This window comes from Lygodium microphyllum, chromosome 5, assembly GCF_053477565.2.
Source record: "Lygodium microphyllum isolate KBCC chromosome 5, Lygodium_microphyllum_v1.1.10, whole genome shotgun sequence".
Taxonomy (NCBI): Eukaryota; Viridiplantae; Streptophyta; class Polypodiopsida; order Schizaeales; family Lygodiaceae; genus Lygodium; species Lygodium microphyllum.
In genome coordinates, this window is record NC_141139.1 from 112,662,417 (window position 1) to 112,676,243 (window position 13,827).

Sequence of the window (13,827 nt, forward strand, 5' to 3'; positions counted from 1 at the left end):
TATTAGGGATCTTTCGTCTTTTTGTAGTTGTTCTTAAAACTTTGAGTAACGAAGACAAGTGTGAAAGTTCAGACCACCAATCCTAGGAAAGGCCAAAAAATCGGGTAACATCAAGAAGAGAGCTCTAAATATAAGTTAAAGTTTGATCACTTTACCTAAGAAACAGGCATGCGGTTACTAACTTGGGTGTTTTGGATGTCGATGTCCATGGGTGTCATTAATGAACTGGCTTTGCTAACAAGATGTCATTTTCCTCACTATGCCTTGGCTATCAATGAATTGTGCAATTTGGATTGCAACATAAAAGGAAATTAAGCCTGATCATCATGAACTTGGCATGATAAATCGTGGTGAAGGTGAGGCCAAAGGAAGAAAAGCTCAATTTCTTCAATCTGTTAAAATATTGAGGAGCATGCTACGATGGATCATTGTGATAAGCAAGAAGAAAATCATAATGGACCATACGTAATGACAAAAGATAACAAATGATATTACTAAAGCATAATACAAGTACAAATGAAGAAGAACGACACAATAAATTGAGTGTGGGGATGAGTGTCTTTTATAGGCTTATAATAGGTGGTATTGGTAGGTGGCAGAGAGTGGAAAGGGACCATGGTATTTCAACTATTGCAGTTTTAATCAAGCATGCACAATGTGACCTAGTATAAGGTTTGTTGTCAATGTGATCCTTTGCCTTACTATTTCATACAAAGAAGTTATAAAGTGGGTGTGATTGCACGTTTCTTAACACTCCTCCTCTATCACAACTATAAAAAGCACCAATTATACAGAGGCTGCTATGAGTAGAACCTTGCTAAGTGTAGACATGGAAACACAACCATATGAAGCGAGAGGCTGTCAAAAAACCTCACTAAGTGTATAGAGATTATGGTGCACAAGTTAAATGAGGAGTAAAATAGCTTATGGAAAGAACATTAGGCAAGTACACACACAAAATCTTAAAAAGTCTATCAAAATTTGAGGTGCAAAACGACTGATGGGTCCTATCTTTTTCTCTTGAGTGTGTTCTTTTTTTTTCTTTACTCTTGTCTTCATCTTCTTTGATTATTGCAAAGTATGCTCTTTGAAATCTTTTCCTAGCATGAAAAAATATCTCATATGCCTAAGTCTTCTACAAAAATCACAAATTATGTCCTTCTCACCTTTATCCTTCACATAGAGGAGTTGTTGGTATCCTCTTGAGGTTTTTCTTTCTGCTTTTTTTTAAATCTTATTTTCCTCTTCAAGGCTTTAATGTCCCCTAGCTTTGGCTTTGGCATGTTGATGAGCGTGGTAGACACATGATCATATTTAGGTGGTAAACTGTTGAGAAATGCACCAATGCAAATGCCTTCATCCATCTTCAAGTTGATTATTACAAGTTGTGTTAACAAGCTTTCTATATAATTCAAACTAGTTGCAAGTGAAGTAGTACTCTTCATTTCAAGCCTAAAAACTTCAATCAATAGACCATATTTGAAAGATTTTGAGTGGGCTCCAAACAAGGTTTCTAACTGATCCCATGTTGCTTGATAGGTTTCACAATCATCAACATGATGAATGTAGATATCATCAAGTTTGAGCTTGATAATAGCTTCCTCTTTGTCATCATTTTCATCCATATTACTCAAAGTGTAGATTCCTATTTCTTCTTCTCTTAATCACTTGTGATAGACCACAAGCCTTTCCTTATCGAGAGGAGCTTGATCCTCATTTGCCATGTATGGAACCGAACACCTTTCAAATGGCATGAGGGTGAATCCTTCCCCATTTTGGTTGCAAGAGTAGCAACAAATAACTGAGATTACACTAGCAAATGAGTTGAAATTGAATGTGTCAAGAGATACTGAATGAGTATCAGCAAATACTATGCTTTGATGAATATTTGATATTGGATCTTCAATTAATACCATATTAGATAATTCGGGAGTCTCCCAAGATCCATTTCAAATAAAGAGTAAAGATTTGACCAAGTGGGTAAATCTTAATCCCATATTTGAGGGAGATTGCTTATATAGTATTTAGGGAAAATTTCACGTTCAAGTAAGGGGATAAGTTTGACCATGTGTCCAAATATTAATCACATTAGGAATTCCCAAACTTTATGAAAATTCCTAGATTCCTAAATATGTGGTTAAATTGAATCCTTCCTTTGCTAAGCCTTGTTGAAAACTGAGTGCTGAAGCATATGAAAGTGTCAATGACATGATTTAACCAAAGGAAGTAAGAGATATTTGAGACTGAAGGAAGCACCCACCTGGCAAGATTTTTTGTGAGGTGGAAGCTCATATAGTGGGCTTCAAATAACCTATGATAGCAAGAGACATTGCTATGGATACAAATGGCATGAACTATACGATATGGGCACAAACTAGGCACCGAGGAGGAAGAAGTGTAATGCTAGAGCAAATCAAGCTTAATGTCAAGTTTTGAAGTGAGATAGAGAAGCGCCCTAAGTTGAGAAAGCTCATCCTATTCAATTTACAAGTTGAAACTACCTGAAAAGAGAGATCCAAGCCCACCAAGAGAGATAGGTGGCTATGGAGGTAGATGAGAGATTCATGGAGAGAAGGGGGAATTAGAAAATCAAACTGTAATGACCTATTTGGCTTGATTTGTGAACCTAATGACTAATTAGGAGTAAGAATTTCTCTAATGCCACATTAAAATATTGAGGAGCATGCTAAAGTGGATCACTAATGAGCAAGAAGACAATCATAATGGACCATAAGTAATGACAAAAGAGAACAACTAATATTATAGAAGCATAATGCAAGTACAATTGAATGAGAATGATGGGATAAAATGAGTGTTGGGATGAGTGTAGTTCATAGGCTTACAGTAGACGGTATTGGTAGTAGGGGCAGAGAGTGGAAAGGGACCATGTTATTTCAACTACCATGGTTTTCATTAAGCATGCATAGAGTGACCTAGTCTAAGGTCTATTGTTAATGTGATCCTTTTTCTTGCCATTCCTCCATACAAAGAGGCTACACAGAATGTGTGATTACACATTTCTCAACATAAACATGGTGGGATTAGCATGCAGTAATAGTTGATTTAGCTTAACTATAAATTGTGTTACTAGTTTCGAGTGTTGTTGCTTCAAGGCATCCAACTTTTGAAGGGCAATCTGGGTAACATTGTGATTAGAAAAATTTTGAATTAATAAAGATATGAGATGAGACAATCTATTTTGATGGCATCATCTTACTAGACAAAGCACAAAAGTATGCCTTCAAGTAGAGTGTGAGCCTCCATTGCCTTGTGGGTATCAGGTAATTCTTGATAGCTAGTAACACTCTCAAAATGATTCAACCAAATAAAATCATATACTATTAGAAGAACATAAAAGGCTTTGGGGCGCACTTTGGTGTAACGTGTCCACTTGTATCTTCAGGACACGTCTTAGCAGTCCATTGGAAAGGATGTCGAGAAAGCTCCGCCCAGTGCTCCCATGGAATGTTACGGGGTTTGCGATCTAGGGCTTTCCGTGTCTGCCATGTAGCGGAAGTATTCCGACCGTTCCCACTTAGGACCGACCTGAATTAAGGTTTTCCTTATTGGTCATTTCCTAACGGCAACTAGCATCGAACCCAAGTGAACTACTTTACGCAGAAACGCCAGGTTTGAAGCGGATTCACGCTGCACTTGGTTCAAGGAGAATGGGAAATGAGAGGGATGCGAAGCTCAACCTCTCTGCCATATGGCATAGTCCTATTCCGTTCCCCTAAAACAGTGTAAATCGGGATCAATTGTAACTCTAGGTCAACGCTTTTGTTGTGCGTGTTCTTGACGATCTTCTGGTTGTCCGTCATGATTTGAGAAAAGTTCCCGGCCAACCGAGACCACCCATCCGTAGGACAGACCTATGGACACATCCACCGCACTTTCCTCGGGTTGTTTTAGTTATTTAATTACCTAGCACATTTAGTTGGACATGTAATAATCAGCTTCTTTAATTAGCCCGTTAGGCATTGGTTCTTTCACATAATCATATCACTTGACATAGAAGAACAATGTCAAACAAGTTCCTTATTAATAGGTTATCATATTTATCTTTGAAATACAAAAAGTCCAGCCTGTAGGCTTATCCGCAATCCGCCCGAAGGCTATCCAACAATCCACAGGGATTACTAATCCAAGTTTTTGCCCGTAGACTAGTATGCGGGCCTCGAGATCCAATCCCGAGTCACGTTAGCCTCTTGTGCAAGGCCCGGAAGGCGAGGGATTTACGGCCAGAGCCCCCTTTGGCACCCAAGCATCCTTCTACCCCAAGTAGCGCTCAACGGAGAGACCTCTCGCGGCGGGTTTGGTCCACTTGCCCGGCGCGGTTAACAACGCCCTTGGTTAGGGTCAGGTAGGCAGTCGGGGGTAACTGAAGCTGCCTCTCCCTTCAGCATTCAAGCTAAAGTATTAGATATCCATTTATCTTTTAATTCATTGATCAAACAAAGCCAAACAGTGCTCTTAAATCAGTAATAAGCACAAACATTTTCATTGGTCGTTTTTGTTGGCAAACTGCTAAGGAATGAATCCTTCCTTTTGAATGCATCTAGTACTCAATCCGGGATGACTTGGGACTTGGCAAGATCCCCTATATCCTAGGTTAGGTCGTACCCTACTAGCCTGACTTGGTCAAACCTTAAGTTCATAGATTATTTCAGTTTATCAGCTAGTCTTTTACTTCTAAACAATTATCTTTACTCAAGAAAGATACTATATTAGGATGATTATTCATCCTCTTGCAAGATAACTTACATAAGGACCTGCCAACCTCATTGCAAGAATTGGCCATTCCCTTGTGATCCAATCACAAGATTATATGACTCCGCACTTGTTGCATAAGTGTCACATCGAACTATGAGACTATTCTACTTATCGAATGGAGTCATGAAACAATCTGTTCCTAATTACATTAGGCTGACGTCGTCAGTATTAGGGTTCCAAGTTCCATCTCGTAAGATTCTTAGGGACAAACCCTAGTTCACTTTCCAAATATTTTCACTGTCCCTACATTCAGTGAATGTGGGCAAGTATTTAAGGTATAGGAGTTTCAGTTCTAGCAATACGTATGATTAGGTCACGTATTAATTCCTAGTGAATTTCTTGGAATTTAACTCATTCTAAACGAGTACTTAGGGGTTGAGGTGTTTAAGTTTATGCCAATTTGTTTAACTCTTGAAGATAGTTATGTTATCATTTCATAAAGACATGACTCGTTGTCTACGTGTAAATTGATTTTTAAACCCTAACTTATCGATTTAAGGTCAAGCATAGGTTAGGTTAATTCCAACTAATCTTCCTATAACTTTGCGAACAATATTCATGCTAAAAAAACAACCTTTTACTTGATAATTTATGCAGTTGACAAACGATAATTGCCTAGAGTTATGCATTGTAAGAATCATTTCTTGCCTTGCAATTTCCTAAGGATTCCTAGCACTTTCCATGATGATTCATTGTGAAGAGGATATGGGTTAATAATGCGATATGCAGTTTATACTTTCATGTTTAAAGGAGATATACTATCTTAATTCAGTTCTATAACAATGGACATTAATCTAATTTTAATTCGTTGCACTGCATATAACTATTTACTAGAAATGCATTTATGCTCCCTTTATTTTTCTTGTTTTATTGACAATATTAATGACTAAATTCCTCTGTCATGAGCTAATTTTTCTAAAGCATTTAAGACAAAAAAAGCATCCTATTTCCAACAATTATCCTTTGCATGATTGAGTTATAAAAATACCAAATAAAAATGAGGAAGGAAAACCTGGACTTGGGGTGAGACGTCCACGTGGATGCTAGGAGATGATCCTCCTGCGACTGTGCCTTGGGCTTTCTTAGGAGGCATCACGAATGCAGCCTTTCCGTTGTGGATGCAGCTTTGCAACTCCTTTTTGAAATTCCACCGTGGCTTCCTTTTGCAATAACTTGCACCGTCCAAATCGGAAGCAGTTTTCAAAGGCTTCCTCCTTGAAGTAGGGATTTTGAAGAAACGGGGTGTTTTCAAAATCTCTTACGAATAAGACCCATTAAAGCCATGGGAAAGGCTTAATGGCCTTATAAAGACTCACACAAAAAAGGTGTAAAACAAAAAGGGAGTATAAGGGCCCTTAGGGAGGAAATTTCATGGATGGGGTGTTATATGCAAGAGCACATGAAGGCTTTGAAATTCCCAGGGCGGAAGGGGGGGAGGGGGGGGGGATAGGGGTGTTTTGACAATCGCTCACGAACTACGGCTAGGAGGGAAAATAAAAAAAAGATATGAAAGGCCTATGGGAACCCTTAGGGAGGGATTTTGAGGGGGTGGGAGAAAAAGGGCTTAGGGAGGTCTTTGGAGGGAATTCAGGGGGGTAGTCTTAAGGCTATAGGAAAGGGCCTAAGGAGGATTTAAAACACGGGGGAGGAAAAGGCCCTTTGGGGTAACCTTTTAGTGGGGGGGAGGGGGGGGGGGGGGGAAGGGACCTAAGGGAGCCTTAGAGAGGAATTTGAAGGGTGGGGGTTTCAAGAGGCCACAGGAAGGGGGCCTAAGGAGGGTTTTAAGACACGCAGGAAGGGGGGGGTGGAGAATAAGACCTTTAAGGTCAAACTTCCTTTGGGGGGAAAGGGGGCTTATGAAGCCCCTTAGAAGATTCTAGAAGCTTCAGTGCTTCTACACGTTGGGGGGGGAAGAAAGGCGGAGACGTTGACAACTGGCAGTGAAGGAAAGGCGGCTGGCGACGATGTGGGCAAGGAAATCAAACGGCAGCAATCTTCCTCGGCGATGATGCTCCACGGTAGCCCCCCTCTCTCAAGCCACACCCACCTCTCCCTCACGGCTGTGTCCTTCAGCCATAATGTCATTCTCCCTCTCTTTTGCGGCACAGGCGGCGACTTCTTTTACCTCTCCCTTCCTCACGATTCCTGGCAGCCTCCCCTTATGGTCTTAATGGCAGCACCTCCTCTGCCTTGCGCTTGCATCCCCCCCCATTTATATAGGTAAGGGGAGGGGGATCCTCCCTCCCTTGTGTGTCGTCGGGCATGGCCACTAGCCCAGGCAAGCTCCAGCAAGGAGCTTGCCCACCATACTATTCCCCTCTTCCTCCAGCCGACTGTTGCTCGACAGCCGGCTGGAGGAGAGGGGAAATAAATTTTAAAAAATTTATTTTATCTAAGGAATTTATCCGATCCCATTATCTTCTATTGGGGCAGTTCACGCGTGCCTGCGCCTTGGGGATATTACATTTGGGATCATGCTTATGTGTGGTGTGGGAGCCTTTTATGGATAGATAACTAAGAAGGGCTTGAAGCAGCATGCTAGACACAGCCTGTAACATCTATTCCATTGGAGTTACATGGGAAAACTCTAGATGCATAATGAGGGCTCTGAGGGAACTAGGATCCTTAGAAGGTGAAATTGGGTTACTAATCATGTGGGTAGAGAGTTGGTGAAAGATGAGTAGAGAGTTGTTGCATGAGTTAGAAGATCACATCTGCCATCTTCACTAATGTAGAGTACGCTAGTTTACTCTAGAGCTAGCCCCTTCTTCAGACCCCTTACTACTTCTTTATACATCCTTTGTTATACATTAAGAAAGTCTCCTAAATAGAATAATTGGAGGCCATTTTTTGAGCTACACCTACATGGAAGGCTTGAGCATTACATCTTAGCTGGCATAACTATATTCAGGTGGAGTGGCATTGGGATGGGGACTTTTAATGACCCTCTCGTTTTGCTAAATGTTTTGATTTATATAATTTAATTATATTTTTATTATTTTTATATTTATTATTTATGTATATATACATATATATATACATATATAAATAATCCTAGAGTATATTATATAATAGTGACATATATATTATTAAATATCATTATTAACATATTATATATTACATATATAATAATAATAATGTATCTTTACTATTATTAACAGAACATTTTGGGGGGTGAGGGGAGGAGCCCCTCCTATGATACCTATCCATGTTGCCATGTGGTGCTTAAAACCCTCCTCTCCTTGCAAAACATGGGCACCTCCCATGTAATGTATCCCTGCCGCAAAACATGGATGACTTCTACCCTTGGGGAGTCCACATTATAGAACATGTAAGATACCACTTGATTTCAAAAGAAAGGGTATATTTATTATGTTGACTTACAATTTTCTAAAAACTAAAGGGGTTTATGAATGTGCTCAATGTAAGTTCACATTATGGTTCATTTTATTCCAATATTCTTAGAGGTAGAATGGGGGGGCAATGGGGAGGGGAATGTGCCCAGGATGTGTCTATTTGAGGGCCTCAAATAAAATTACAGTCTCCTTTTCCACCATCTCTTTCTTGATATACAAAGTGTTGGTTTAATTTCAAGTCACTAGCATGTTTGCTTGGGATCTCCCTATTTCATAAGGAGCCTATGCCTCTTCCAACATCCACTGGTAGCTATTAGTTTATACCTTTCTCATTCAAACCAAACGCATATGGTCTATAAGAAGAAAACTAATGCTTTCTCTTTGTAAACTCCTCAATACAAACCCTCAAATAGTGGGAAAATAGAATTGTGCCTTTCTTCCATAAAATGATAAAATAAAAAGCTATGCTTACAAAATCCTACCATACGATTTAGCTGAAATAGGCCTCACTTTTACCAATGGCTTGGTGCTTTCTCTTCCAATAACCTTATCATCCTCTACATGCTAAAACCACTTGCTTCAACCTATGAGGATACACCCTTGTCTGTGATCTCTCTATAAGGATCAAATTGAAGATTGAGACCCAATATCCTCATAGCTAGACTTAGGTAGGGTACAATTGCATCTCAAGCCCCCCTCATGTCTTTGGGTCCTTGCTTTAACTTTTTATCATATGCATATGCGAAAGATAAAAATTATGCTTGAGATATGAACTTCATGCTCAACCATAATTTTTAGAAGAATACAATATCTGAAAAGAAAAGCATTCATCAAACACTTCAATGCTAGGCCACCAAATATGGATGCCATGAAAAAATTTAGCTAGCTTGGTCTTGCGCGCCATGAGTATCATGAATGGTACACAATACATAGGGTTCATTGATTGAATTTTATCTTAAATCACTCCTCTCACCCGTTTTTTTTTTTTTGCAAAGGGAAGAGAGGGAGAGTGTGTGCATGTGTAAATTTGTGGAAATGTAATATTTTGTGAAAGTGGAGTTAGAGAGAGGGAGAGAGAGAGAAAGAGCGGAATATATGGTGAGCATGGCATGGAGAAAGGGTTAGCACAATCCTTGTAGGTCTACCTTCCCTTGAGCCAATGTAGCAGAAAGGATATAAGCTATCATCATCATCATCATCCATTGAATCATCATTCTTACTAGAAATATTTCTACCAGTCTTGGTAGAGAGATGGTATTGCAATTTGTAGCTCTCCCTTTGCATTCAATCTAATCTCAAGAAGTCAAGGGCGGAGTCATTATGGATGTAGTACTTCAAAGATCCCCTACAGTGGTGTGAGTCGAGACAATTGCAATAGCAAGGTAGTTTGCCCCAATATATATAACTGCAATGGATTCAACCTCTGCATCTATTTATGATGTATTCAACCTCTACAAAGCATGAAATCTTGTGAGCTCTCATAGAAACATGACTTTTTCAACCTTTGCATCTGATTATGACATATCAACCTTTGTAAAACATGTAATCTTGTGAGCTCTCATAGAAACATGGCTTTTTCTTTCACCCCACGGCAATCCCAAGCCGATGCAAGGTCTCTAGATTTCAAGCACAAATCGATAGTAAAGGCCTTATGGTTGGATTTCTAGTACAATCCAACCTAGGGTTTTGAAGAGCTCAGAAAATTGCATCCATGCGAACACTTGAACCGAGCAAAGTGAAGCCTAAAGAGGTGAAAGGAGCTAATTTTCTAGAGGAGACTACTCATGTTGTGGGACTTTTGAAGGCTTGTGCAAAGAAAAATGATCTATTCGAGGGCACAAGTCTACATGAAGACATTCACAAATGAGGGTTTCTTGAAAAAAGCCCCTATGTTGCAAGCACTTCAACAACTATGTATGCTAAATGTGGGGATTTTTCAAAAGCACAATAAGTGCTTGTCAAATATACTTTTCATGATAGATTCTCTTGGACTACACAGATAGCAGGATATGCATAAAATGGCCATGTTGATGAAGCTCTAAAATTCTTTGATTAGATGTGGCACAAAGGCTAGTTTCGTGATTCAGTCACCCTTTACATATGCATTGAAAGCCTGTACTAGTGTAGGAGCACTGAATAAGGGAAAAAAATTTCATGATGAGATTCTTAGATTAATATTGTTGGAGAAATATATTGTACTAAAAAATTCCTTGGTGAAAATGTGTGCCAAGTGTGATATTTTGGGAAAAGCACGAGTGTTGGATGAGCTTCCTATCCAAGTTGTAGTCACATGGAATGCACTAATTGTAGGGTATGCATGTGCAAGGAAAAGAAGCAATGCAATATTTGGATAAGATGTGACATGAGGGACACTCCCCCACTCTAGCCACCTTTATTTGTGCCTTGGAGCACTCGACAAGGGTGAACAAATTTGTGATCAGATCGTTAGACTAATGTTGTTCTTAGTAATGCTTTAATGGCCCTAACTCTCTCTCTCCACAATAACTCACCCACTCTCCCTCTCTCTCTCTAAAGTTATTAAATGATAAAATAATAATTTACTCTCCCTGTTTACCTCCCCACATGCTCTCTCTCTCTCTCTCTCTCTCTCTCTCTCTCTCTCTCTTCCCTCCCTTGCATTCTCGTTATCTAGTAGCAATAGTTTGTTGCACTAATTTCATGAGGGTTGTAAGGTCGTTCCTCAACTCTCTATCATCATTTTATAGTGCACAATGAACCTACACATCAAGGTGCTATTGGTACTTGTAGACCCTTGGTTTAGGGAGCCATGGAGTTGCATCGTTGTCAAAGAGTTTATTGTTCATAATATAAATCATGGGATTCTTATGAACACAGAAGCACTTCACTAGGATTTATATGAGGAATTTGCATGCAAAATTCAGTTATTGTTACCCAAGAACCAACTTAATTACATAAGTTCTTTTGTATCTAGCATAGAATTTTCAGTTGTACCATGTATATTGATAAAAAAAATAAGTCTATGGGAACATACAACTTGGTCAGCTGGAAGTAATTGACAGTCTGCAGGATAAATCACATTGATTCAAGTGCAAAAATATGGTTAGAACTCAAGAAAAATGCCAAAAGTCCACTAGGTTCACGGGGGACCTGAAGTAATGGACTAATGTGACCAGCAAGTGACCTGAGTAGGTCAAAAAGTAACCTGGGACTGAGCAGGATGCAGCCTGCATTTTTTGGCACAAAATGTGGGCCTGCACAGCCTGACTGCAACTGGAGAGAGCTGGAGCCATGGTGTATGCTTTGGAGCATGCAAACTGGAGATTAACAAGAGCTGAAGATGAAGATACAAACACGATGAGAGCTCCACTTATCCGTCCATTTGGTCTGACGAAAATGCATGGTATGGCAGTCTATAAAAAAGGGAAATCTGAGAGAAAAGTATTCAGCCTACTCTTACGTACGTCTTCTCTCATTTTGTCTTCCTTATTCATGGTCCAATGAAGCCCGACTTGCACCCAAGTACTTGAGTGACTTTGGGGCAAGCAAAGGGTGAGGATTTTGAAGGTGTATGGGCTATTATGGGCTGAAATAACCAGTCATAAACAGGGCAGCCCACTATTCTTGTCCATTTTTATGAGCAAACAAGAGATTCGTGTGGTTGTAATAGAAGAAAATGACATCTTTTCATCAGGACTTTACTTATTAATGATTAGAGGAGCTTATTCGTGAGTTTATGTACTCTTTTTGAGCTTGATTATGGGCTGGAATTTTCTGTTTTAAAATAGGGCTGAAGTTAAAATTATGCTCCTTCAGTGCATTTAATGTACCATTTGTCAAGATTGTGGGAGAGAAGGAAGGAGTCTCGCTTGAAGCTTTCTTGCTTGCACAATGGGGGAAGACACACAAGGGTGGAGGCTGAAAACAGTTTTCCTCTTCTTAGTTGTGTAAGCCAAAAGAACTCAAGTACAAAGAAATGGAAGAACCCTATATATGGGTCTCAAACCAAACTCAACTAACTAAGGTGGCATACTAACTGAGCCACGAACTAGAGTAGATAAGGATAGCTATCATGTAGCTATTATTCATGGGCGGTGTACCAACCGCGTCTGCAACTGACAAGTCGGTGACATAAATACACAACGGTCACCCTGGCGTATCACGAGTGGAGCTCGATATCTCAACACTCCCCCTCGAGCTCAATCCCAATTCCTGCACACCAAGCAGGTCTCTGAACTTGCGCAGCTTCTCTGCGCCCAATGCCTTCGTGAATATGTCAGCTACCTGATCCTCTGTGCTGACATAAACTAGATCAATAAGACCTAGTAAAACCCTCTCTCGCACATAGTGATAATGCACCTCAATGTGCTTTGTTCTAGCATGATAGACTGGGTTATTGGCCAAGTGTATACTACTCATGTTGTCACAATAAATGACAACTAGTCCATCTGTGGACTGATGCATATCATAAAGTAGCTTATGCAACCAAGCTACCTCACATGCAGCCATTGCTGCACCCCTGTACTCAGTCTCTGTGCTCGACAAGGCAACTGTAGGCTGTTTCTTGCTGCTCCAAGTGACTGCAGCACTCCCAAAAGAGAACACATATCCACTGGTAGATCGTCTATCAGAAATACTACCAGCCCAATCAGCATCAGTGTATCCATGCAACTGTATCTGAACCCCAGTCTCATAAAATAGTCCATACTGCAATGTGGACTTCACATACCTGAGTATGCGTCTAGCCGCATCCAAATGTGGTTTCCTTGGAGCTTGCATAAACTGACTTACCAATCCAACAGCATAGCTCAAATCTGGCCTGGTAATAGTCATATAAATCAAACTTCCTACTATGCGTCTGTACATAGTAGGGTCTTCTAGAAGCTCACCTACATCCGTGCTCAGCTTCACATTTTGCTCCAAAGGAACTGAAATAGGCTTACAGCCTGTCATCCCATATTTGGACAGCATGTCCAATCCATACTGCCTCTGCAAGAGCTGTATCCCACTTGGTAATCTAATCACCTCAATGCCCAATAAATAACGTAGCTCTCCCAAATCCTTCATCTCAAACTTCTGCTTCAATAGCATTTTCACATGAAGGATATCTTCATCACTGTCACCTGTCATAATCAAATCATCAACATAAATGACAAGTAGCATAATACCTTTCTCTGTTTTTCTCACATAAAGTGAGAAATCTGCCTTGGAAATCTGAAAGCCAATAGTGACAAGATACTGTCCTATCTTGTCAGACCATGCTCTAGGTGCTTGCTTCAAGCCATACAAGGCTTTCTTCAACCTGCAAACAAACTCAGGATGAACAACATGCACATAACCTGGTGGCTGCTCCATATAGACCTCTTCTTGCAAATCACCATGCAAGAAGGCATTCTTTACATCCATCTGATGTAAAGACCATCCCTTTGATGCAGCCATAGCAATGACTGCTCTTAGAGTTGCCATCCTTGCAACCGGACTGAATGTTTCTTCATAGTCAATGCCATATGTTTGTGCATACCCCTTAACTACTAATCTTGCCTTGTATCTATTCACAGAACCATCTGCATTGTGCTTCACCTTATAAACCCACTTACAGCCAATTGCATTTTTACCTTTAGGCAAAGGTACCAATTCCCATGTAGCATTCGCTTCCAAGGCATCCATTTCTTCATCCATGGCTTTCTCCCATTTTTCTTTTCCCATGGCTTCCTCAAAA